The 26758-nt window shown below is 40.2% G+C and overlaps 1 protein-coding gene across 1 annotated transcript in view; it reads left to right on the top strand.

The window, feature by feature from the left end:
* The window catches only part of RAPGEF5 (Rap guanine nucleotide exchange factor 5), a 272187-nt gene that overhangs the window by 46073 nt on the left and 199356 nt on the right, over positions 1-26758 (top strand). The gene's annotated exons all lie outside the window — the stretch shown is intronic.

Here is a 26758-nt window from a genome sequence, read left to right as displayed (position 1 = left end):
GGCTTACGCTGCGGAGGAAGCGGAGCGCCGCCGGGGGCAGGGTGAGTGGCCGGGTCCGGCCGGGCCCGGGCGGTCCTGGGCGACGCGCACGTGGAGCCCGCGCCCACCCTGGGGTTGCTGGAGGGGGCGTCAGGAAGCTGGGGAGGTGGCGCACTGGGCGCCCTTGTGCGGGACTGAGCAGAAGAGGGGCCTGGGACAGCGGGGTCGTGGGGTGCTCCCCAGTGAGCATTGGTTTTTCTTCCCTGCTCTGATGCACCTGACTTAACCTGAGGGCACCTGGATTTCGGCTACGGGGTCGTGAGCATCGCCGGAAGAAGAGCCGTTTGCCTCTCCCCAGAGGGGAAGCTGCAGGTGTCCGGAGCCTAACTGTCGGTCAGCCCTGTCCCGCCTGCAGCCTCAGGCCCACGAGTGGGATCCCAGGTTGCAGGACGCATGCGACGTGTGCACTTGTTTTGGACGTCCCGTTGCGAGCTCTGGGCATTGGAACTAGCTCTGGTGCCGCCGCCGCCGAGAGGAGACCCAGAAGTTGGAAGTTCCAGGGCGAGCTGTCTAGCTCCAGGGTTGCAGTCTCCAGCATTTAGTACTAGGCGACGACGCCCCCCTGGAGCAGGAGGGTGCACGCCCACCAAAATCTTAAATCTTAATACTTCCTGATGGTGTGTTCAGATATGATTTCCTGGTGAAGGAGTGTCCCTCTTTGGGTTCTTAGTGCATCTAAGGCTTGGGAAGGTCAGACATGTTTTGTATGTTAGAGAAGAGGGACGGCCTGCTGATCCCCTGGCATCTTTCATTAGCCTCTCAGAAGGCCCGGGACCTCAGGTCATCTGGCTGACTTACTCACCAGGGCCTACGGAGCACCTTCGGTGGGTTCTACTGAGATTTTTTAAAAAAACATATGCCATTATTAAGCAGACTTTACTGAGAAGCTGCGACAAGATAGATTTAGGGTGCTATAATTTAAAAAAAATGAAGTCTTGTTTGTCTGCCTTGTAAAGAATATCTTACAAAGGGACTTTTATCTCTCGCATAGATAGGTTTGTAGAAGCCAGAGAGTTGGAGAGAAACACTCGTTCTGCTGTGGCTTCCTTTGGGCAGGGAAGGGTCTGAGTTGTTATAGGTCTTCAGCCTCTCTAGGCTGATGTTCCTCCTTTCTTAGGCATTTTCTTTCTCATGTTGGGATGACTGCATGTGGTCTACCTCAAAAGGATGTTCTGAGGATTAGCTAGGTGTAATAGGATGTCTTTAAGTTCATGACCAGGGGAGTTTAGGAATTGCCCACGAGTGACCTTAGTGTGTGGCATACAGGATTGCCTGCAAAGAAAGCAAGGAAATATGTCGCAAAGATGAGATAACTAAGTAGACATAAGAACCAGAGTTATAGATTTTGCATGAATCTAGGGAAAAGTAGGTCAAATCGTGTTCCTATTATCCTTGACAGGTTTTCATGGCACGGAATGCTGAAGACATGAGGGCAGTCAGGCAATCTGTGAGGAGATTTGCTGAGGGTTTCTGTGTCAGTCGATCTGTAGTGTTCGTCTGCATGGAGGCTGTGTTTCTCGCCACCTGGGATAATGTTGCGTGCCTTACCAATATACAGGTTTCCTCTTATCTTCTTAATTATTCTGAATGTGGTGTATACTTCACATAATGTATACTTTTCAAACACTTCTTCGGTTCTAATACTGTATTACTTCCCTTTAGGACATTCCAAACACATTTCATAAGTGCACGGTCAGTTTCTTATTGGGGGAAGATTGTCAAATTTTCCAATGTTGGAAACCCATAATTTTCAACTGTTTCCCCCTCTGCTGGCTTTGGAGCCACCTTTGTGATTTTGGAACCTTCCCTAACAAAGAGGTACGAATCTGAAAGAAAGAAAAACAGGTGAAATAAGTACTTGTATTAGTCTACTCAGGCTGCCGTAACAAAATACCATAGACTGGGTGGCTTAAACAACAGAAATTTATTTTCTCACAGTTCTGGATGCCGAGAAGTCCAAGATCAAGATGCCAGCTCATTTGGTTTCTGGTGAGAGCTCTCTTCCTGGCTTGCACACAGCTGCCTTCTTCCTACGCCTTCTCCCAGTGTCCTCATATGGCCATTCCTTGGTATACGCGGAGGGAGAAAGATCTCTCTTTCTTTTCTTTTCTTATAAGGCCACAAATTCCATCATGGAGGCCCACCCTCATGACCTAGTCTAGCCCTAAATATCCCCCACATGTCCCATGTCCACATACCATCACAATGGGTTTAGGGCTTCAATTTATGAATTTTGAGAGGACTTAGACATTTGGTCCATAACAGAAGTGGACTGAAGGAAAGAGAAAAACAGGTGAAGTGTGTAATAAACCAGTTGGTGACTTGTGAGCATCTGAGGTCATGTGCTTAGCCCCTTGGTTAGGGCAGTGATGCTAATGCAAACAGCTCATGGCTTAGATTCTTCTGTAGACCCTTAGTCTTGTGTCTTATGGGCTATACCTTCAGATTACAGCTGAGTGATTATATGGACAAGTTAACACAAATTTATTACCACTGATTAAAAAAAGACAAGGAGCTCTATGCATTACACAAGTTGGTAAGAAAATTTGCAATTTCTGTATTGACCAAGATCTGGTTTAGGAATACTTGTGGCTCGTGTCCATGCTGCCTTGGGCTTCCACAAATCTGCACAATCTGATATCAACTGTCATCAAGTAAGCTCTTTGTGGATTGTGTTGCCCAACCTGTGTGCCTTGTAGGTGATCTCTTACTGGAAAAAATTAAGCTGACATTTGGTTAATACTGTGAAACTCCCAGGTTCCTTGGTTCAGTCACTTCTAATCATATTGAATTCCAAATACACACTTATTAAGACTCTTTGCATCTCTTTAGGCTAAGTGGGGAATGACTAAATTTTGCGTTGTGGGAGGACCCTAGCTGTCTCCTAAAACTCACTGGTAAGGTAAGGCACAGCTTGAATTCCCACCAACACCTTTGATCATTTTTTTTTTTTTTTTTTAGAACTTTGCGTTATGGACGCTATGAGAGTATAATAAGCACCCAAGCTTCAACAGTTATTAACATTTTACCAGTCTTGTTTTATTTATTTTCCCCTCTCCCACTTTTTTATGAGGGCTGGTATCTTTTAAAGCAAAATCCAAAATATCATGTCATCTCACTCATAAATGTTTCAGTTTACATCTCTGAAGAGGACTTTTTTTCTTTGAAGAAGAAACAACTTCTATGCTTTTTTTTCATACCTAAAAATGTTAATAATTCCTTAATGTAATTCCCATATTCAGATTTTCTCAAAGATATTCTTTCACGTATGATTTGTTGGAATCAGGAACTAAACAAGGTCTGCACACAGCATTTGGTTGTTAGGTTTTTAAATCTATATTTTAGTTCTCTCTGTCCCCACCCCCACACCGTTTTTTTTTTTCATGCCATTGATTTGATGGAGAGAGCGAGTCATTTGTCCAGTAGAGTGTCCCACTTTCTGGCCTGACTTCTTGTGGGCTGACATTTGTTTCTCTATTCTCTGTATTTCTTATAATCCTCTCAGTTAAATGTAGAGGCTTGATTAGATTCAAGTTCAAAGGTAAACATCTTTTGTAGGTGCTGCTATGTAAAATCTATTGCATCACCTCACAAGACACATGTCTTTCTTTTTGAGATGTTAAGATTGATTAGTAGGTTCAGGTAGTCAACTTACCTTTCTACCTTTCACCTAATGATTTTAGCTTCATAGATGGTTGTAGCCTAGATCCATTTCATTAGGGGTTGCAAAATGCTGATGTTCTGAATCTATGATTTCTACCTCTTTTTTTTAAATGTTTATACTTTTTTTCTTTTTAAAACTGAGGTATAATTGACATACAATATTATATTAGTTTTAGGTGTACAATATAATGATTTCTATTTGTATGTATTGTGAAATTATCACCACAGTAAATCTAGTGAACATCTGTCACCATACATAGTTGCAGGACTTTTTTTCTTATGATGAGAACTTTTAAGATTTACTCTTAGCAACTTTCAAGTATGCAGTACCATATTGTTAACTATAGTTGTCATGCAGAATGTTACGGCCCGTGGCTTATTTATTTTTTTAACTGGAAGTTTGTACCTTTTGACTCCCTCACCCCTTTTGTTTACCCTGTACCGTCCACCTCTGGCAACCACCAGTTTGTTTTCTCTATCTATGAGCTTGGTTTTCTTTTTTGTTGTTTGTTTGTTTGTTTTTAGATTCCATGTATAAGTGAAGTAATATGGTATTTGTCTTTCTCTGTCTGACTTATTTCACTTAGCCTAATATCCTCAAGTTCTATCTATGTTGTCACAAATGACAGATTTCATTCTTTTTAAATGGCTGAATAATATTCTATTGTGTGTGTGTGTACATACATATATATGCAATATTTTCTTTATCCATTCATTGATGGGCACTTAGGTTGTTTCCATGTCTTGGCTATTATAAATAATGCTGCAGTGGATATGGAGATGCATATATCTTTTCAAGTTAGTGTTTTTGTTTCCGTCAGATAAATGCCCAGAATTAGAATAGCTGGGTCATAAAAGTAATTCTATTTTTAATTTTTGAGGAACCTCCCTACTGTTTTCCATAGTGGCTGAACCAATTTACATTCTCACCAGCAAAGGATTCCCTTTTTGCACATTCTCACCAACATGTATTTCTTGCCTTTTTGTATCGTTCTTCTTGCATTTATTAATTAGAGTTCTGTCTATGAAGAACCCACCCTCATGACTATTTGCGTCTCCTGAAATTTAGATTGTGTAGAAAAGACAGGAAAAAGGCTTAATTTTTTCCTTTTATCACTTTCTAAGTAATGATTTGGTGCTCTAACAACCTCCCATATAATCAATGAGTTTCTCTTTTTGGGGTATCATTAAGAACTTGTGGATCTTAATGTATTTGTTTCAATCCATTGCAGTCAATATTCTTTTTGATGATCAATTTGTCCTTATCTCCTGTATACTTTTTACAAGATTTACCCAGTAATCTTTGACAGTTTTCTTGCTTTCCGGCACAAGATACTCTCAGCTTGTCTTGTCCATTCCCGACTCCAGACCTGAAGTCAGCCATGTTCTTAAGGAACACTTATTCTTTTTACCAAAAACTATTAATCTTGAAGTTTGAATCCAGGCAGTCTGGTTCCATAGTCCAACTCTTGCCTCTCTTAGTGGTAGCGTTATTTTTACCTTGGCCTTCCATTTTAAGTTTTTGTTTCTTTTTAAAAGAATCCTTCTCATCACGCTGTTTCTAAGGCTGTCATTTTCTCCCTCTAATAAAAAAGCTGGTGACTACCATTCTGTCTTTCTATATATACTGTCAGAGTGCCGGGCTGACTTATTTTGGGCTTTGGCTGCTGTGATCTTTTCTGCAGTGCTCTGCCACTTTCTTCAGCTCCTTGAAATCTGTTTCATTTCCAATAGCCAGAGCGATTCGCCAGTGTGCCAGATTGTTCACCAAAGCCCTCCAGTGATCCTCAGGTCTTGGATCATCTTCCCTCCCTGACCTCTTCTCTGTAGCCACTCTTTACTCATTCAGGGTCCCTGTGACACAGCAGGTGAAACTGGAGAAACCAGAAGAACAGCTGCTTGCTCTGTGCATGAGATTCTCTCATTTTCCTTTACAGTCACTACCCAGATGCTTCCCTCTGAAAAGAAACAAGGTAGTCCATTCCCCTTGTCCAACCTGGACTGCTCCGAGTTATACCAGTATGTCCTATTTATAGTCATTTTATACACATATCATACAGGCAAAGCATGTAATTTATTCTTTGTATTTAAATTAATATCAGTGGCTAACACTTTATGACACTTAATTAGGTGGCATGAATGTTCTGATATACATAAACTTTATTGAACCCTCATGACAGGCCTATGAGTTAGATGCTATTATTTGCATTCTACAGATGGGTAAAGTGAAACAAAGATGAATGTAACTTGCCCAAGATCATAGAGTGGGTGGAGGGACGGTTTGAATCCAGCTAGTCTGGTTCCATAGTCCACACTCTGAACTGACTCTCTGGTTTTCTATAAATGCACTGAGGGCAAAGGATCTATTTACTCTAAACTACCATAGCCTCATAGTACCTGCCGATATCACTCTACCACTCCAGGGGTCAGTTAATGCTCTTGATAAGGCCAGATGTTAACTTTTCTTGTATTTGAGCCCACAGACTCTTGAGATAGACCTGCTGGGTATGAGGGGAGGGAGGAAGGGGGTGTATTGTGGTTATAGGTGAATGCTAACTGTTATTTACTAAAGGTAAAAGTACCATTCAGTGTGTCATAAACAAAAGCTAGCCAGGCCCACCTTAATCAAAGCCAACCCAAAAAAGCTTGTGAATTTACCAGCTTACTTTTTTCTTATCTGCTTATGGTAGCCTGTCAGAAGATAAAGGCCATTAAGGGAGGCATGCGTCTTCCAGAAAAAGTGAGTCAGACCAGATATGAGGGACACGTGATGATCTTATTTGAGAAACATTGACTTCTTACCAGCTCAAATCTTGATAGTGTTATAGGACTGTGTTGACCATGGCTACAAATAAAGTAAGACCCTAGGGATGCTGCCTCTAAAAATAGTTATTTGGGGGAGAAGAAAAATTATAGATCCATTTATTCCATTTTAATTTCATGTGAATTCTAGCAAAGGAACTCGATGCAAGTTAATGCTATATTTACTTTTTTTCTTTCTCTCTCTTCTCCAACTTTTCACACAGGCCTTGGTTGCATAATTAGATCAGAGGAAAAGAGCCTGGGCCATGGCTTCAGAAAATGGGTTTGGATTCCAGGACCAACACTCTTGTTTTCTGAGCTCGTTAAGCCTCAGTTTCTTTCTCTATAATGAGATTCATTGTGGGTCAGGCTTTTCCAAGAATAGAGACAAGGCATAGAAAGTTTTGCGCACATTGGAGCTTAAATTTTTCCTTCCCCAGCTGGATGTTTATTCTAGGCAAATGAACTTTCATAGACATATTTATGAAAATCTAGGCTCAAAAACTTTTGCTTTTGTATGCAATGTCAGATTCCATGTTTTTAAAAATTGTGATATCCTAATGATAGTGAATATTTTAGGTGATATCTAAATACTGGTGCCATAACAAAACGGTCTTGAGTTTCACACTTGCACTGTCTCTTAAATTGACTTGGCAGTAATTGGTAACTTGTCTAAAAATAGATGGAAAGGTGGGAGATAAGTCATTGGTGGTGACTTTGAGTACTTGTGATTTTTTTTTTTTTGGCTTCTATATTGTATAACAACCATCGTTAGGAATACAGTAATTTCAGTAATGATATGTGATCTGGAACTTGTTTGTGAGAAGTTATACAATTTTCTGTGAAGGCAGAAGAGTTAAAATCAATGACCTAACTTTTTGTGGTAAATTACTATAATGATAAATCATTCAAAAAAATGGATATCGAAAAGGGAAAGGTCCACAGACACCATTGTGGATACTGGCACATTTTTATCAAATTAAAACTTTCATAGTTCCTTAAAGGGAGAAGGTATTTTCACATATGAGGGAACTATAGTCCAGAGAGGTTCAGTAACTTCTCCATGGTCACGCAGCTAGGAAGTAGAAGAGGGAAAACGGAGCTCAGGATGTTCTGATTCCAAAATCTATGGCCTTTCCCTAGTACCATGTTATCTAAGACTTTGACATATCATAAGATGTGTATTGAAACAATGGATGCACCCAACATTTCAAGTTTTAGTGTAAAACACTAACTGCCAGCATCTTCAGTATTGGCATTCAGGATCAGTCTTTAATTACATACAAGTTTGGCAAGGCTCGAGCAGCAGCTGTCTATCACCTCCCAGCAATATAAGCAGCAGCTGTCTATCATCTCCCAGCAGTATCAACCATAGACAAGAAACGGGAAGGTTTGAGATGACTCATCCCAGAAGCCATTGTTTTCTCAGGAAGTTTGGAAGCTGACTAGCTCCATATTACAAATGCACTTGGAGATTTTAAGGCAAGCAAATCACTTTTCTGGGGTATAAAGGGGACTGGAAGAAGAAGGAAGAGTTTTTGGTAAGCCAGGATTTTCGTTTGTAGTGTAGTAGGATGTTTAAGAAACTTCAGATTAGGAAGTGGGAAGTGTGAGTACCTATCAAGGTAAATGGATCATTTACAATTGAATAAAATCATTGAAAATACTCAAATATCCTTTAATTAACATTTGGTATATTAATCTTTTAATGTAGTATGATTATCCTAAATGAGGGGTTCTTAACGTTTTGGATCTCAGGCCTTTTTAAGAATCAGAGGATAGCACCCCAGTAAAATGCACTCGCAGACATAATTTTGCATCTCATTTCAGATGGCTTGGAGATCTTGTGAAGCTTGAGCCATCACAGACCCTAGTACAAAGGACTTTGCCTACCTTGCTTTCTAGAGAACAGTATCATGATTCTATAAGTATTTTACTTTTTATCTTTCTTTCCTCTAAAAACCTAGCATAATATCAAGCACTGATTCAGTTGTCAGTAAATATTTCCTTCAATTAAAGTATTTTTTTGGTTTGTTGAATTGGAAATTCAAGCTCTGAATGTAGCAAACATGCCAGTGAGCACTGGTAGATGGTGGTGATGGTGATGATGATAACTATTATTATTTAACAAATCCTTATATAACATCAGTGATGTCTTGTTGTTTGAAGTACTTTAAGAATATTAACTCCTTCAATCCTCATAACAATCTTATGTGGCAGGCGCTCTCATTCTCTTCTTTTCCAAAAAGGAAAATGAGGTACAGAGAGGCTAAGTTGCCTGAGATCACCCATTAAGCGGAGGAGCCAAGATTTGAACCCAAGAAATCAGCTTCCATATCTCCAGGTCTATCAATTCTGCTGTATCCTCTCTCTAAATAGAACAATGGATATATTGCCTTGATTATAGTCTCGGTCTCTCTCTCTCTCTCCCCGCCCACTGCTTCTCCTCCTCCCCCTCCCTCTTCCTCTCTCTTTCTCTCCCCACCCCCCACCCTCTTCATTTTAACATTTTTGAAGTAGGGATGTATGCTACACTTGATGTCATCATTTAATGGGATACTTTTCTTTTTTCCTGTGAAGCTATCATTAAAGTGATGGTATGTCTTAAAATTTTGGTGTCTTAAGAGTAAGTAAGGGAACTATAGTAAAGTCATGTTTCAGTTTTTAAAATTAGCTGCATAGTTTATCTGCAGAAATATCAAAGTTAATCACACCTTTACAACTTCATACAAACAATATCCATATCTATTTATGAAGTGTGAAAAATATGAATTAAGATATATTAACAATTTATGTAAATCCTGATATTGCTTAGGTAATGATTTAAATGTCAGAGGAGAATACATTTAAATGTTTCCTACAGAAAGTGTGAATAATAGCCTCAGAGTAATGTTGAAGGTAGAAGAAACCAAAATTCTTCCCATATAAATTTCTTACTTTTTAAAACCAAGAATTGTGAATATACCCGAATGACAATAGATTGAGACTTGCCTGTGAGTCACCATACTTTGTGTGGTGAGTTGGCAGATCTTACCTCTGTGACTCAGTTCATCTTCTTTTATTTTATCTGCTTTGTTCATGGGGCATTGGCTTCTCCTTTGTAAAATACTTTTCTTTCATTTTGCACTATTTGTGTTATCTGTAGAAAAAACCTAATTCAGAATTTCTAATAAAGGCAACACAAACCTTTACTATAGTTTAAGAGTCTAGAAAACCAAGGCTTCTGCAATCTAGGCAGTTGTCTTCCTGCATTTTTTTCCCCCCTAACTGGTCTAGCAACTTAAACTCCAGCCCCATTGGTGGTTTTGTTGTTCGGTTGAATTTGACCTTGTCAAATCATTTACCTGCAGCCGTTATGAGATGTACAGGCAAATACTTGTGATTGCCCCGCACTGACGCCTTTGGTGCTGACTGTAAATTTGTTTTACTCTCTCCTGTTACTATTGAAGGAAATGAACAGCTTATCACTTCTGCTTGGTCTAACACTCTAAATGTTGACTGTAATGAACAAACACTACAGACGGTTTACTCCCTCATATTGTGCTATGAATTTATATATAGGTATGAAATCTTTTGTAGAAAAAAAAAGGTAGGGAAGATATGTGATGATACCTTTTAGATATTAGGGGAAGTGTTATACCTATTTCAATCCATTAAAATAGAATTTGGCTGTGGTGGAGTAGAGAGAACATTTCCCTATGTTTGTCACTTAATGACTGTTGGACCTGGAATAAGTCAAATAACCTTTCTGAGTCTCTGTCTCTAAAATGGATACCAACATTCTATCGTAGGACTCAGTGTTGAGAGGGGGTCAGTTTTCATTTTGTGCTCCTTGTCAGAGCTGACAATAGAGGTTTTTCTCTATTGAGATGCCAATTCAACCCCTGGGGCACTTCGGGGTACATCTTAAACAAATGGAAAGATGGATCTTTAATCTTTACCACATCTCTTGAGTTGGGGAGGAGGAAGATAATGCATTAGTAGGAAGAGCATTCGAAGATGCAGGAAGAATCTGATTAAGAATCTGTCATATCAAAAGAGTGGAAAAAAACATATCTATAAATTTGTTTCTAGAAGATTGAATTGTTTGGCCATTAACAGAATTCTTGGAGAGGTGTCAGAAAAGAACTGTGACAGCCAATTCTTTCGTCTGGGGAGAGCCTACCAGGTGGTTTTATCTTCTTTTAGATAAGAGGTTTGTTGCTATTTGTTGACATCAATGAAAGCTGTTTCTTTGCCTCAAATTAGCATCAATATTGGTTTTCTTCTCCTATTTTAAATTCATTGCAAATCTTCAAATAGCACCCACTGAAACATTCAAATTTCCCATTCCTCTTGACACACAACTCCTTAAAAAAAAGCGGCCTAGTCATATTCTAATTTACCTTGCATATCTCATAAATTAGAACTTAAAAAGAAAAACTGAGCCAATGCACTTCATCAGTAGTTGGCTGTTTACTCTGTTATCATTTATATAATGCTTTACATTACAAAGTGCTTTTACATACATTCTTATTTTACTGTTTTCATAACACTGGAATAGGTATTCCTTTCTTATATAGAATCAAGGGCAAGTTACCGAACTTTTCTGTATACCACAACCTCACCATCTGTGAAGCAAAGATAGTGCCCGCCCCATAGGGTGGTGAGACTAAATTATTTTATACAGCACTATTAAGGTAGAACTAGTTATGTAAAGAAGGCTTAGTAAGTGTGAGCTGCTGCTGTTGTCATTGCCGCCATCATTGTCATCATCATCATCTGAAATGACAGAACTGAGGGATTCCAAGGTCAATCCCTTTGAAAGCTGAAGGAGATCTTATTGGTTATATTGAAAGCATCTAAGTATAAAAACTGAGGTTCAAACACTGGTCTTGCTGAAGGTCATAGTGAGGAAATTAAAAGAGATTCCTTAGGCTGGATCCATTCAGTCCAAGGGTCTCCGATAGTTATCTGTGGACTGTTCTCCCTGAAGCTGTCAAAGATGGGTTTAAGGAAGGACTTCTCAGACTTTAGCATGCATGAGAATCCCTGGAGGGCTTGTAAAAACATAGGTTATAGGGCCCAATCTTAGAGACTTTGATTTAGTAGCTCATGAATGGGGCCCAAGGGTCTGCATTTCTATCAAGTTCCAGGCGATGTGGATGCTGCTGGTCAATGGACCACACTTAGTAGCAATGGTTCAAAGGGCCTCAAAAGTTTGGTGACCTTCATCATCATAAAATTACAGAGGCCAGGAGTCTACTTTGTTTTCTGTGCATGTTCATCCCTAGGGCTCTCGTGCTCATGTGGCTTTGATTTGGGTTCAGTCAATGGATGGCCAGGAGGAGAGAGATATCAGGGGTATCTGTCCCTCCTGCTGTCTCTTTTCCAGTGTTGCTGGCAGTGACCGTGGCCATCTATAAGTAGCTACCACTGGGCAGTTCCCTCCTCAATCGCTTCAGCTCTTTCCAGCCTCCAGTAAAGCTGTGTCTTCTCCTGGCCCCGCCGCCTATGACTGCTAAAGGCTTGTCATTACTGGCTTCTGTATCTCCTGGTGGGTCTCTGAACCTTGCCCACACATCTTTGACAGGCTCTTTTCTGAGAAGACCCTCGATGTAGGAGCCCAGGGAAGAACAGTGCTGGGAAGAGTGACAGTAGAAGGTATAGCCTGGGTAAGAAGAACCTCATGGATGGAGTGAACATTGGCAGTGATTGAGGCACGGAAGCCCGCATAGCCCCTGAAGTTTAGATCGAGAGTAGAAGAGGAGAGCAGAGAAGGGGCCCTTTAAAGTGGTGCTGGGCTTAATTAACCGCAGAAGGTCCCAAGAGGCCCCTGGTAGCAGCTGTACTGTGCTAGAATGTGACCCTTTTCCTGTGTCATTTCTGCACATAAACTTGGATGGCGAGGGTTCAGAATCAGAGAAGCTTTTATATGAGGAATTTGCATTTCTTCTCTGCAATTACCTGACAGTGTTTTTCCCCCTGCTTTTTTCCCAGACACCCTTAGTGTTGTTAGTCTATACACAGGAGTTATGTGGTACTTTGATCTTTGCTAAATTTTGTCACAGTATATTGAACATGTTCTGAAATGCCTGCCAAAACTACATTCACGAAGTAACAAATAGTTGAATAGAATAATTATACCTTCGGTTCCTTTGCTCATGAGTTCTAATGATGGGCGTGTCAATAAGATGAAAAACATTTTTCATGGTTTTTGTGCTCAACCAAATCATCTTCTACTATAATGTCACCATAAAGCGGGACCACAACACAAACTCATACCAATTCTGTGTGTTTATCAGTTCTTTTATATTGAAATGTGATGCCCGGGTTGAAACTGTTTCACAGCTTTTATGGATAATTTTGGGGTAGCAAAGGTTGAATATCAACATCCAACTACCTTGTCTTAACAAGTGAAATGTTTGAAGACAAAACAGGCCCTTTGGTCTCAAATTTTCTGTTGTTGAAATTCTTCAGAAGAAAAGTTCTCTATGACAGAAAATTAACTCTGGAAATTTTTTTCCTTCTTTCTAGATTTTCCTATATTTATGTATCAGGAAACATGGATATGTGAGGGAGTTAGGGGGTGTGACCCCATACATTTGAGGCAAATGATGATGAATCACCTCGTGTTACTCACTGTGGCACAGATGTAAGGCATATGAGCCCTTTTTTTTTTGCTCCATTTTCCTTCCTTTCTGGTCATTTATCCAGTTAGGTTTGGTGGCCGGGCACCCAGAGAAGAGAAGCCACTAGAAGCACAGAGGAGAGGATCCCAGATCTGCTGGGAAGGGGCTGGAGGCTGCCCAGAGGGGTTGACCTGTGAGCGACGCCATTAGTGGAACCTGAGCAGAGGAAATGAGGGGGATTCCAGTGCAAGTCCCTCTGGTGGGGAGTCCACATCCTGTTCAGGGAATGACGAGGAGCTCGGTGTGGGGGCCTGGCCGGGCCCCGGTCCTGCAGGCTTCTCTTCCGGTCTCAGACCCCGGGGTGAGGATGCTTCTTGCTCATCTACCTTGTTTCCACCTCCAGCCTAGACTGGAGGTCCTCCCTCTTCCCCTCGCGGGGGAAGGAGCCCTTTCTCAGTATCTTCTTCCCTGCTTCGGCCCTGTGAAATCTCTAGTTAACCTTTCTCCTGTTTTTGTGAAGACTCGTCTCCTTACTCACTTCCCGCGGAACAAGCTATCCACCTTCATTTGGGGTTTGGTTTCCTTTGGCTTTGCCATTCCTGTTTTCTTCTCCTCCTCCCTCAGGCTTTGTTCCCTTAAGTCTTTTCAGGTAGGTCGTTTGCCCAACACTTCTCTGAATCAGCTCATCCTATTGTTTGCTCTCCTTGTTTCACTGCATGGCTCTTCTCCAATTTCTCCACCCCTTTACTGTTTACCTGGCCGCAGCTGAGGGTCCTATTTCATATGGAAGAGGATGCTGGATGCTCTTTTTAGGAATTGAGGTGATTTGAGGCTACGTTAGCATGTTAAAGATAATTAAGAAATTCAGAGAAGCCCTCATCCAACTTCCCTTAATAAAATTCTGAGACTATTGAAGCTCTTACAGCATTTACGATATCCTGTCCTCCATGCCTTACCCTGTCACCTCACCTCCACCCAAGAGAAGAGGAACATTTGCAAGTAGCCAATATCTAATTGGTCTGCATTAGGGCGATGTAGAGCTTACGAATGTATTGATTGCTGACAAGCATTACATTTACAAAACTAACTTCTTCGAGTAGAGACTTCCGCCTTAGTCAAAAAAATGTGTACAAGAAGGCATTGCTCTGGTGAGAAGTAAGATTATAAAATTTAACATCAGTTTCATTTCTTAATACCTAATAAATGTAGGAGCTTCAATTTTTTAATACCTAATAAATGTAGGAGCTTCATTTCTTAATACCTAATAAATGTAGGAGCTTCAATTCAAGCAGTTAGCTTTGGGAGTACAAGGCTAAACAGAAGACAGAATGAAGTGGATTGATGATTTTATTGATTGTTCTTTCACAGCAGGCAGCTTCTTGCAATGTAGCACCTGACTCTCACATCCCAGACTGAAGTCCAGTGTGGTCGCCCCATTTTTGCATTTCCTGGTATCTTTTCTTTCTTCTAAATATCTGTATTACGTGCCTATAATTGATTTGTCAGTAAGGATAATATAGGTTTTGCTGCAGTAACGAAAACACACCAACATCTTTTTGGCTTAACACAACAAGAGTTTATTTCTTGCTCACAAAAAGAACATTTTTTGTCTGGGTGCTCTTCAGGGTAGCCATCATCCATGTGGCAGCTCTGCTTCTATCTTACGACAATCCCATGTCATCATCTTCCACAGTGACTGCAACATGTAAAAAAAAAAAAAAGAATTTCAAACAGGCATTCAATGCTTCTGCCTGAAGTGACTTTTGCTCACATCTCATTGTCCAGAGCAGAGCCCATTACCTGATTTCAGGGCACTGAGGAAGTGCGCTCTTCACAGGAGTTTTTGAAAGAGAAAAGGAGCACAGATATTAATAATGCCTACCTCAGGTATCAGAAGCCGAGAATACAGAAATGAATAAAGGCACAATCCTAGTCTCTAATTCCAGCAGGGGAGATAAATGTGTTAATAGTATTACAATATAGTTTTACAAAACCATACCAATTGCAAAATACATAGCATAACCACTACGATAGAACAGAAAGTAGCTTGGGAGCACAAAGGGAGAGAATTTATCTCCCTGGGCCGGGGGATGAGAGGCAGACCTCGGAGTGGAGGTCACATAAGAGCGGGAGTTTGTCTGTTTGCTGGGTTTAGGCCTACACTACTTTGGTAAGGGTGGTATCTCACTTTCTTTTATGTGCTGCATAATACCTAAACTAATAATTTGAGATAAAGCACAAAGAAATAGATTTCTCTATTCTTTAAGACCTCAAGAAAGAATTGAAAGCAGTCTGTCAGCAATAGAATAGATCTAGTTCACATAAAATGCAGCACACAACAGATCCTTTTAATGAAGACTTGCAAAAGCTACTTTTACTGAGCAATTATGCTACTGACAGTTCTTTGATCTCAAAAATTAGACTTGTTACAGTAAGAAGAGAACAAAGTCAAGTGTAAAACAACAATCAAGGTTAGTTATTAGGCAACAAATATTGCATATACGGTACTTTGATTTGCTCAGAGATTCTGACATATTTTACATTAGATATAAATTTGAATGTTGTTAACAGTGTGAGGAATTTGCTTTATAGACAAAAGAAGACAATCTCGTTCTCCAATCTAATAAAGCCATATCCGTGTCCTCTTTCACCGCTGTCACCCTCCTGGCCTTCCTGCGGGTCCTCCGTCATGCGGGGCATGCTCCCATCTCAGGGCCCTTGCCCCTTTGTCTGAAATCCTCTTTCTCCAGATATCCACTTACCTGCTTCGCGTCTTTGCTCAAAGGTCATTGTCTTGATGAGGCCCCTTGGCCACCCTATTTAAAATTGCACATCTACCTCCTCCTGTCCTTTTCCTATACCACCTTCTAACATAAATCACTGATAATTAACTAGCTTATTTTCTTTATAATCAGCTTTCACCCACTACTACATAAGCTACTCAAGGACCAGGATTATTGTCTGTTTCATACATGGTTGTATCCCTAATCATTTAGGCCAGTGTGTGGAGCACAGTGGGTTCTCAGTAATACTTGTCGAACACATGGGGGATATATTTTTTCCTATAAAGCTTCCTCTAAACTATATACAAAGTTGTGTACTTACATATATTTTTCGTCCATAAAGCCTCAACTCTTTTTAATTCAATAATTATTATAATGAGCCAGGACTGTTCACTAGGAGAGCAAGATCGAGGACCATTAGAGGAGCTCATAGTCTGGAGGAGAAATTTGATGATTCTGCTTATAATAGTAATCATATTTAGCAGATTTTGGAGCACCTAATGTGTATAGATTTCGAATACGATTTCTGCATTCTAGAAGCTTCTTCTTTTTGAATGTGATTTGCTAGGACTTCAGATTTGTCTCTTCACATCATGAGCTTTGATGGAACACCTCCTCCCCAGTGGCTCTTAGCTTTTTCTCTGCCATAAGACACATGAAGAGTAGAGCCCACAAGCTGGGCCATTCCAGGGTTGAATCCTCTGTCAACAAATGGTAGATTACTTTTCCCATAGGAATTCTACCAAATTATACCTGCAGTTGGTCTTCACCTTTTGCTCTCCCACTCAGAAAGTACGTTGGAAAAAGATGTTTCAGAAAACTATTCTGATTTGATTTAAAAAAACTATTAATAAACCTTTGTACTTATCTTACTAGTAATAAAGCTCTTATGGCATATAGCAACTAAGTGTGTCATGATGGCTCGTTAAATAATTGGTTTAGACAATCTATACTATAATGAAGACAAAGAAGATTGATCTTGATGAGCAGGATTTAAAGAGATTACTGGACAGAGGTAGTACTTGAAGATAGGATTTAACTAGTTGGTAAGACTGTAAGAGGTAGAGAAGACATTAGAATAAGTCAGGGCAGAAGGGAGCATGGCATGTGATAGGGACCTTGAGGGGTGGGCCTGGCGAGCAGGAGAGAACAGGGTAAAAGGGTTGGATCTGTAAACTGAGAGGAGATGATCAGTGATCTTGAGTTTGCTCTGTTTCAATTTTCCATTGAACATGTCAATGGAAAACTGCACTATAGAGGTTGCCAGACTTTTTATTTAATTCCCTAGTAAAATTGGTTTTAAAAAGTGGGAACTATCACAGGACTTTAGACTTCTTTTATTTTGCCAAATAAGAGTCTAAAAAAACTCACTAGCTCTTACATTTTGTAAGAGAAAGGCATTTTAGCACAAAGGCAAAAAGAACAAAACCTCAAATAAAGAGCTGCTCTTCATAAATAAATTTAGTTTTATAAAAAACTTACTGTAATGCATGTATGGGGACATTTCAGGACATTTGAGGACAGTAAAGTTGAGACTGTATGTGGATGTGATCTAACAGATGTAAGGCGGCAGTAACTCTCAGTTGATGGAAGTGCTTCTTTAGAAGGATTAGTCTAGATGGGTGGGGTGAAAAATGGAGAAAGGAGAGGCTGACAGCTGGGATGTCACTTAGGGGGTCACAGTCCTGGTGGCAGGGGCCGAGGGCCCGATCTAAGACGGAGACATTGAGAATGAGAAGTCTGAGAGTTGGAGAAGGATGGGATGCTAGGATTTAGTGGTTTCCTTTCTGTTTTAATGCGCAGCTAAAAATCAGCAAGCACTCAAAATCAGTTCCTGGTGTCAAGAGGGATGTAACTCTTTCGGAAATATGACCGCAGGTTGTCTCTGTTCTATAGACGCACGCACACACACGCGCGCGCGCACACACACACAGTGAGAAACAATGAATTTAAATGAAAAGTTGTCTCTATACATGTAAGTCAGCTTATTTTTTAATAGTAAAGGAAAATTTATTGTTTAAAAGTAAAGGAAAACGAGGAAAAAGGGGTGCTTTTTAAATGACTGACTGGCGGGATTTTTCTCTAGGACATTTTTTGAAGTTTCAGTTTTTTGGTTTAGGGAAGGAGAAACTAAATGGCCGTCTGCTGCCGTTCTGGTTTGGCCCCTCAGCGTTGGTACTGCCTTGTGGCCTCTAGACAGATAGAAATGGATTCCTCCCCCCGCCTTCCCTCCTTCGTCTCCTCCTAGCCCTCCCCTCCCCAACACCTTGTCCTCAGGCTGCATCTGCTCTGTGCCAGCTCTCCACCCTCGGTGCCCAGATAAGTATTATGCCAGCTGCCCTCACACTCAACCTTGGGTTAGGCGGAGGAAGATAAGGGAGGAGATAGCTCATGTGGGAAGAGAGGCAGCTGGCTGGATATAAAAGAGAGTGTTTTTTTCCTTTAATCACTCCTGACTTTTCAGTTCTTAAACTTCTCTGTTTGCCAAGTTCGGGGAATTATGGCCTGAAGATACTCATAGCTGCTTTTCACAGTTGACTCAGGTAGAAAATTGTGAACTTCTATAGCTGACCACATGAAATCTACCAGCCTTCCGTTTGAAACTGAGAATAACAAAACACCACTCACTGTTTCTTGCTTTTATAAATTTAACGATAGCTGTTGCTTCCCACCCTGTAAGATAAAGATTTGACTCATTTACATGACCAATATGTCCCACCCTCTCTTCCCAGTGTTTCTCAGGCAATCGGCTTGTTATTGGGTCAGAGTACGGTGCAGGCTTTTGTGTTCACCTAAGCTTGTCTCTATATTGGATTTGGGACTGAGTCAGTCAGGGGTCTTGATTGCAAACAGAGAAACCAACTCTGAAATTGCTAGAAAGATGCTGGAGTGCAAGTTGGCCTACAGAATCATTGGATGACTGGAAAGGTAGGCTTCCAAAGGGGCAGGAGCCAAAATCATTTACAGGGAAGAAGCCACAGAATGTAGGAAATAGGAGCACAAATGCTGAAACCTACCAGCCTGGGTTTCTCTGCCGCTCATCCCTGTGGGCAAGTTATTTATTCCGTGTCTCCAAGGATAATTATGAGTAGTACGTGCATTAATATATGTAAAAAGTGCTTAAAACAGTGCCTGGCAAATAATAAGCAAGGTATCAATGTTTGGTAAGTATATATTTCTAATCGAGTTTGTATGTATATGTATTGGCATTTAGCTGCTAAATATATGCCAGGTTGCTCTCAAGCCTACAGATTTTTCTTCCATGTCCACAACCTTTTCTTTGCTCATACTGGCTCTTCTCTTATTACAAATTGCCAGACTCTGTTCAAGGGCTTTGTTTTAGTTCTTCATGGTTCCCTCAGAAACATAGATGATTCTGAAACATTATTAACAAGAGAAGGCACATAAAGATCTCCGTCTCTATATTTGGGGCTTTAGTTTTACTTTGCCACAGTAGGGGTAGAGAACAAGCCACCCCAAGGTATGCAGAATATTTTGAGCTAAAGGCAACTGAGACCCTTTGGGCTCAAGAGGAACTTTTGCCCCACCCCCAACTGTCTAGAGGAATTTTAATTAGGGGCCTTGTCCATAACAAAAGGTTATCAGAGATGACCTGTCTCTATGGCACGGTGAACTCCTGGTTACTGAGCATGTGCTCTCCCTAATATTACCTGTGAAGCCCCAAGGTGCCTCATCCTTAGCCCAGAATGCGACATGTACCTCAGTTTCCCTTTCTGTCTGGAACCTCTCGTGTATGTGGGATCTCTGACTCTCTCATGTATACAGGGCTCCCATACATATGTATATAATTAAAATTGGTCATTTTCTCTCGTTAATCTGTCTCATGTCTATTTGATCATTAGATCAGCCGAAAGAACCTTGAAGGTAGAGGAAAATTTCTTCACCCCTCACACCACCCTTAGAAATAGAATAGTCAAACTTTTCCTGCCACTTGGTCTTTTTTTTTTTTTTTTTTCTGACAGTTTTCATGATCATTAACATCCTCTTTATTCTTTCTTCCGGTTATTTTGTGAAACGAGTAACAGCCCAAATGGAAACTCCTGTAGAAGGTAAACCATCCTACCTCTATGAAGATTTGTAGGAGCCCCATTCTTTTAAAGTGTAGCATGAATGTTTAAAAATAAAAAATAACAGGAGGTATTTGCAATACATATTCTTTTCCCTTTTCAATTTGGTTCAGAGAAAATTACATCTATCCATTCTTTCACTGAGATACTCTTTTCCTTAAGTAAGATTGTTAAGAGTGTTGGTTATTCTGGCAAATCACAGCATAGGCTATTTATAGAGAAGCTTTACTTAAAAAAAATCAGTGACTAAGTATATCCTGTGCATTGATTATGCTGTTTGGGATCCTAAGGTTAGTTGGTTTCTCTCTCTCTCCACAGAAACACACAAATAACATTTAGTTGTATAGTCATGCAGTTCAGTCTGACTTTGAATATGTAAATATGTAAGTTCTTAAATATTTATTGAATATTTTGAAGATTCAAGTAGCTCAAAAAAGTGGAAATATTTTCAAGACAATTTAACATGAGAACTGTAGAATCATTACAATGAAATGTTACCATTTAATATAAGTATATATATTCAAAGGCTCAGAGTTCATCTTATTTGGGAGGCAGTATAAGGGATGATTAAAAGCATTTGCTTCAGATAACACACACACACACACACACACACACACACACACACACACACACACGTTTACGTGACCTGGATCACCATGTAAAATGTGTTCCTTACTGTGGGTTGCAGTAAAAAAAAATTGAAAGGCAATGATTTAAAAAAAACAGCCACAGTCTCTTCCAGTTATTTTCTGCTCACCTCGTAGTGGGTTGCTCCCTCAGGCGTAGAAGAGAGTGAGAAAGCCAGAAAGAAGATGTTTGAAGATGAAATGCATCACCTGATGGTTAATAGGATGGTGATTGTGTCGCAGTGTTTGTTGTCCAGCTTGTGATTCATAGGACTTAAGTGAGAATTATGTGAAAGGAATTGCCTGCCATGAGTCATAGGATTAATTTATAATTGGAAATCTTTTAAAAACAAGTTTCCCTGTGTGTCAGATATAGTCAGTAATAAGAAATGGGAATTGACTTTCGAAAACCTTTTGTCAGCATTGACTCTTGACTACAGATGTGGGTGAGTGTGGAGGGACAAAGTGCTTTGCCAGGAAAGAACTGAGGTCTGTTCTCTACAGGTGGAACAGTCCTCATTTTTACCTTCCTATTTAAGTCTTTGTTTAAACTGGTGACCTTTTGTGCTGCATTTAAATACAATTATAAGAAAGAAACAGGGGCACACAATTGTGTTAATTAACTCCTGGAGTTTCATTTGCTCGTGAGTACATTTCTGACGTTGTCATTTAAAACCTCATTGAATTTAAGAAGTAGGTTTACAAAGCATTAAATCTCCCCATCACATGCAGGCACAGGCAATTCAGAGGCAAAGTTAGAGAGTGCCCTAGAAGAAAACCTTCAACCTGCATAGTATGGCTTCCATTATGTGTTTATTTCTTAGTTATGGAGATTATCATTTATAAGTAAATTTGGAATTTCAGAATCTATGAAATATGGTTTAAAATTTTTAAAGTTTTTAATTGTGGTAAAATATAGATAACATAAAATTTACCTTTTTAATCATTTTTAAGTGTACAGTTCAGTAGTGTTAAGCACATTTACATTGTTTGTACAACCAATCTCCAGAATCATATATGGGTTTAAAGCCAGAAGAGTATAAAAGCTTTATTATAAGTCTGCTTTTCCCTAGGATTTTAACAATATTTTAGTATTCTATATTTTTCTATTACTTAACAAGTGTCATCTAATTCTTGGTTTTAAAATACGTAATAGAGATAGAAAGATCCTTGGTTACTTGCTCACTGCTCTCCCCTTCTTTCTTGAAAGTTCTAGGTCAGCTCAGTATACCCTTTGTAACTATTTTTAAAGGAGTCTTGGCCTTTTATTCCAAGGGACACACATATATCAAATTCCAACCGGTACAGAAATGCCAAGCTTCTGTGGGCTTCATACCCTGGAGTGGGGGCATACCTCCTAGGAAAAATGCAAAGGTCTCATATCTTGTGTTCTTTTGCAAGGACTTTGGTCTAATTCAATTTTATGTTCTATCTGTGAGTTTTAAAATAGTTTTCAGTGTAGCTTAGGAACTGCTTTAAAACCACTATCTTGGTGATTTAATCTTACCTTAATTGAAAGATTTGTGTGGACAAGTAGTTGATTGACTATGTACTTAAAGGCTCTTTAAAACCTCTCTTCCTCCTCCCTGTCTGCATGTTGGGGTCTGAGTACTGACATTCTCTTCTGTGGAACTGGAGAGTTGTCACTCTGGATTCAGGAAGGAACGTGATAGACAATGAAGATCGTGAGGCTGGGATCAAAGTGTCAGTCAGTTCTTGCTTATGCCTCAGATGAAGCCGGTGTCCTGTATATGTAGATCATGATAAATAAAACAAAAATTGATGTGCAATTTGCATATCCAAGAGTAGTGAATGTAGTACAAATACTCTGGGACAGAGGAGGGAGTCTAGATTTTACTAGAAACTACATTGACCATGTGCCTTCATATCATGTATTAAGTAAATTTGGAATTTTTGAAATCTATTAAATATGGATTTATAGCTGTCTTGTAATCCATTGTATATCTCTCATTCTTCCCTTGGAAGATGATATCTGACCTGGCTGTGTATAGACAATTAAATTTAAACACCGGGACCCCCCCAAACTATTGATATTCGACTTTGGAGTATTTATTTCTTGAATTGTTTTCTTTAGATGTGGTTAGCAGCAAGAGAAAGTGATCAAAAAACACTTCTGCAAATTGACCACAAAATAGACGCTCTGAGCACTGATGTTATCAGAATAGGAATTCTGAGCAGAGCCTAACTTATATAGGGTACAAAGGCCATTTAAAAGTGGAAGGGCTGCCCCCTATTCTTGCTATGCTGTTTGAAATTTCTCCACTACAGTTTCTCATTGTCTTCTCTCTCCCTTTTTCTCTCACACTGAGCTTCTTCCACTTACATCGAGCCTCTCCATGCTCATGTCTCTCTAGGGCAGACATCGAGAGTGGCTAAATGGACTCCACTGAGCAGAAAGGAGGAAGAAGTAAAAACATCCTTCCTAGCATCGTCTTTAACCTGACCTACCTTCTTGGCCTTTTACCTAGAGATTTATCTTACTTTCCGCCGCTCATAAATACACTACCATTAGAGCTAACTTAAGCTACTGTAGACATATTCTTGATCCTTTACATATGAAGTGTTACCATTTTCATCTATTTAGCTTTGACTTTCCTTTTAGACGGAGGGCAGAGATATGAGTGGAGGTTTTATCCTGCTTTTGGTGTAGATTTATCTATCTGGTTATAAAAGTAATATATTTAATATAGAACAAATGGAAGTTTGAAAAGAAACAGCAATCTACCAGAGACCGTCGCTGTAAGCATTTGGCTATGTATTCTTTTCTCTTTGTTTTAGTTGTTGCTTCAGTTTTACTTACTCCCCCGCCCCACTTTTCACCGAAATACTTCCATGTGTTCTTTAAAATATTTGTAATGGCTGCTTAATATTTCATCATGTACTTCGAGTAAGATGCGGGAGGGTGGAGTGTGGGTGGAGAAGGGCAGTGGAGAGACCACAGTGTTTTTAGATAACCAAGGACTGTAAAACCCTTCTACGTGGAAAAATACTCTAGCAAAAGGTTTCCTCCTCTATAATTCATTCGCATTGTGTCGGTTAAATCCTCAGTCACCTACTTTTGGAATGTAGGGCACTTTATTAACTTTACATTTTTTTTTTCATCTAGACACAGATTATCAATCAATATTAACATACTTTGAAAGGGGCCTCTTAAAAAATTAGGCTTATGATTTATTCTAGCTGAGCTGAATCAAGTCAGAGAAGATATTAAATTTGTTACCTAAGTTCCTACAGATCGAAAGCAGAAAGAGTGCAGTTGTCGGTGTTTAAAATGAAGTTTGATTAAAAGTAAAAATTGAGAGAGTTCTAAAAATGGAACCTCTTATGAAATACCTCTTAACAGTAATTATGCTTAACGAGGAGGGGTGAAGGCAGGAAACCTGAAGTGGCTTTTGGATGTTATATAGCAGAATACATGTAAATTAGAATCTGAATGTGACTTTCCTCTTAGACTATGGTGATAAATAGTAGAGAGAGGAGGCAAAATATGTCCAGAAAGTGTGGGGCGATCACAGACAGACTGCTTTCATCGGTACAGGTAGCTCTGGTGTTGGTCTCATCTGTTCATCGTGGCTTATAATGTCCTGTCTTTGGGGCCAAGGCTGGTCTCTGCTGGATCTCCCTGGCCAAGAATGTAGAAAGCAGCATCACATCTAAACTTGGTCAGCATATATACATAAAGGTCGTTGATAAACAGGCCAGAAGGAGAAGTTTGGAGCGAATACTTTGTAATTGTCAAATGGAGGTGCTTATGTTCTGGAACGAGATTTTTAATCTACCGTTTTCCGTTAATGCCGATAAATATGCTGTGAGACGGTAACAGATGTTTATCAAAGTAGATAAGTAGATTTTTAAAATTCCTTGGTCAGACATGTCTGAGAAATGTTGGATTAAACGTTTGTTTACTGCAGGAATTCTTTAGCACCTTTAATATGCTTAGGTGCAGTTTTCATCTTTAAGGAGAGAGAATAGAGTAAGCAACATCTTCAAAACTCATTTTGCCCATATAATCCTTTTGCAGGGGGGTCTCTAGATAGCTTCAGGGGCTTTATGTGATTTAGAAACATTTGTGGCAGAAGCAGGGTTTCTTATCCAGATAGTATTGATGAATGCTTTTCAAACTTTACTGTGATAGGACTCAACTGGGGATCTTATTACACCTCATCTATTAATTGTGCAGGTCTGGGGTGTAACCTGAAAATCTGCATTTCCCAGAGGTGCTCTGGTGATGCCGAGGCTGCTGCTCCACAGACCACATTTGGAGGAAGGGTGTAGGTGACTTGATTACTAGCATCCGAGCTTAGCTGCGATGGGGCCCAGAGGAAGATAATACTTGCCAGGTAGTTTTAGTAGCATTCCAGAAGCCTCTACTGGGAGGCCTCTGATGAGCAAGGAGAACCGATTGGCAGTTGTGGATGCCTGCTCTGGCGAAAGGGAATTTCCAGAGGGAAAGCAGAGATCCCCTTGAATTCCTGAACATCTGAACTCTGCTTACATTCTTTGTTTCTCGTTCTGGCTGAAGAGATCCCCGCTTATGTGTGCTAGGACTAGAGTGAGGCTTTGTGCCCGAGTGGAAAGCTGGGGGAGGGAGGAAAACAGTTTGAAGAAGGCCTCTTTGTGATGACTTATTAGAGAAGAGAGAGGCTGTCTCGACGAGTTGGAAGAAATAACTTGGTAGGAAGATTAGGAAGGGGATGATTTGGTGGAGGTAGGAGGAAGTCTGAGTCAGTGTCAAGGCACCGGGAAGTGTAAGCACACAGATATCAGCACCAGTGTAGCACAATGCTGATTAGACTCTGCCCTTTGTAGAGAGGGAACCCGGGGAGGAAGTGACCCTGTTCTGAACCCCGCACTTCCTGGAATCTGATTTCAGCAAATTAAGAGAAGTGATAGTGTGTCGTGGAAACAGTAAAAGGAAACGCTGTGATTGAAATTCAGATCCTATAGTGTTACCATTGGAATATATTAGAAAAGTAAAAGGAAGTGAAAGAAACTCGTGTGGCTATAAAGTGAGCTTTCAGTGGACCTCATTTTAAAAAGACAAGTGCACAAGAGGAAGCGGGACATGTGACCCAGGATATATAACGTTTCACAAGCCTGTAAGACTCAAGCACCAGCTAACTGAGGGCTTATTAAATAAGTGAAGGCCAACAAAGCCGACAATTTTCTGGATGATCAAAGCAAGAAAATAAGGAAGGCCTAGACCGATAAGACGACAGTATTCTTACCTCCATCAAGAAAACAATTTTTAAAACTGGAATTGCACAAGATAGGCAGTAATAGAGTTCCCATTTGCTTCAACAGTCAGCAGTCCCCAAACTTTGTGGCACCAGGGACCAAAGCTCCTATGAGAATCTAATGCCTGATGATCTCAGGTGGAGCTGAGGTGGTGATGCTAGTGCTGGGGAGCGGCTGCAAATACAGATGAAGCTTTGCTCGCTTGCACACCACTTAGCTCCTGCTCTGTGGCCCGGTTCCTAACAGGCCACAGACCCGTACAAATCCATAGCCAGGGGGAACCCCTGCTTTGGGAACCCCTGCTTTAACTGACTTCAGGGGAGCTAGAAAAGCAATCTTCCATGATACTGAAAGTCCACGTGTGGGATCCCAGTACTGCTGTTAGGATTATTTGCAAAATTGTGGAGGGTCTGTGTCATAACCCTGTATTGCAGGTGTCATGAATTTTGTAAGTTGTGTGTGTGATTTTGTAGACTGCTAAGATTAACATAGATCCTCTCAAATCCTAAAACGAATTATTAAAAGATTTGGGAGCACTAAGGACAGTAAGTAGTAATGACCAGGAGACAGTACTAATTTAGAATGAACGGCAGGATTTCCTGTTAGTAGTATCCAGGTAAAACTTTTGTTTATGTAAGGACAGACTATACCTGGAATTTTAAACAGTGATGGTTGCAGGTTGTTACCAGTGACAGAACCCCAAAGAAATTCTGTACCCATCTGGGGATGGACCATGGTCCTCAGAACCTTATAAAGCTGATTGATCCTGAGTTAGCTCTTCAGACTCCCAAGTATGGGAAATGGGGCCCAACCCTCATGAGTCCAGTGGGTAAACGAAAGAGACTATGTCCAAAAGACACTTGATGTGAAACTCCTGGGCATGCTTT

This window comes from Pteropus alecto, unplaced genomic scaffold (assembly GCF_000325575.1).
Source record: "Pteropus alecto unplaced genomic scaffold, ASM32557v1 scaffold21, whole genome shotgun sequence".
NCBI classification, from domain to species: Eukaryota; Metazoa; Chordata; class Mammalia; order Chiroptera; family Pteropodidae; genus Pteropus; species Pteropus alecto.
Note: the sequence above shows the minus strand (reverse complement) of the source record. Positions and strands in the feature narration are given on the sequence as shown.